Source organism: Orycteropus afer, unplaced genomic scaffold, assembly GCF_000298275.1.
Source record: "Orycteropus afer afer isolate SDZICR_OR568_19922 unplaced genomic scaffold, OryAfe1.0 scaffold00338, whole genome shotgun sequence".
In the NCBI taxonomy this organism is placed as follows: domain Eukaryota; kingdom Metazoa; phylum Chordata; class Mammalia; order Tubulidentata; family Orycteropodidae; genus Orycteropus; species Orycteropus afer.
This window is the reverse complement of record NW_006921925.1, coordinates 462,953-463,888: the sequence shown is the minus strand read 5'-3', so window position 1 is coordinate 463,888 and position 936 is coordinate 462,953. Positions and strand designations below refer to the sequence as shown.

The 936-nt window shown below is 31.2% G+C and overlaps 1 protein-coding gene and 1 pseudogene across 1 annotated transcript in view; one reads left to right on the top strand and one right to left on the bottom strand.

Annotated features, from left to right (window-relative positions):
• COG6 (component of oligomeric golgi complex 6) overlaps nt 1-936 on the top strand; it is a 268,614-nt gene that overhangs the window by 18,839 nt on the left and 248,839 nt on the right. The window lies entirely within an intron of this gene.
• Nucleotides 545-936, bottom strand: part of LOC103206927 — a 4,986-nt pseudogene continuing 4,594 nt past the window's right edge.

Below are 936 nucleotides of genomic sequence, written 5' to 3'. Positions count from 1 at the left end.
AAAAAAAAAAAAAGGTAATTAAGGTATTGAGCGATACTGAAGAAATGTAGCAGATTCCTGCATTTTAATGTTTCTGTAAGAAGCTTCTTCATAAAATTGAACTGTAAAATTATTTTAAGAATATGTAGAACGCAAAATGAATTTTAACAAACTTCAGTAAATTCTTGTTATAAATTTCCCAAATTTTAGAAACAAATCCCATGTAACTTGTGTTTTGTTTAAAGAAATACCAGTATCGTACAAATAAATTTCGAGTATGAAAGGTGCATTGTTGCAAAAATACCACTTTTAAGTCCAAAATTCTTGGTTATAACAAGATTGTAAACTTAAAAAAGAAAAAAGGATTAAAACCATCAGTGCCATCTATTGCAGAGGTCCAAAATCTTCTTATAATGTTGCTCAACAAGTTACAGACAAACATGTTTGGAAACAACATATATTTGAAAAGATACTATTTATGTTTTTATCATTTCACATTATTATTGTCTCTAGTATTTTCTCCTTTTCAAGTAGAAATTCACATCCTGTATAACATTTTCTTGAGTCAGCCATTCTGTGTAGTCGCCCCTTGCATGTTTCCAAACTCTTCATGCATTCTCTTCAAACTGCCTGTAGTACCAGAATGAATGGACGATGATCTTTCTATCTGCAGTGGTGACATCATCTGTATTGTTAATTTTGCTAATTAGATGGCTTCATATTCCTGAAGCTGATGGACAAATCCAGCATTAGGATTAATACAATATCTTTCTTGAACATTAGCAATTGCATCTCTATATTTCATTCCAGAGGTTTCCATAATGTGTACAATGACAAAGGCAGCACTCCTGGAGATTCTGCATTCTCACAGACAAGAACATTTCTTCCAGTTTGTAAGCTTCATCAATAAACTCTTTAGTCATTGGGAAAAATGTATTATATTTTTCTTCTGGTTAT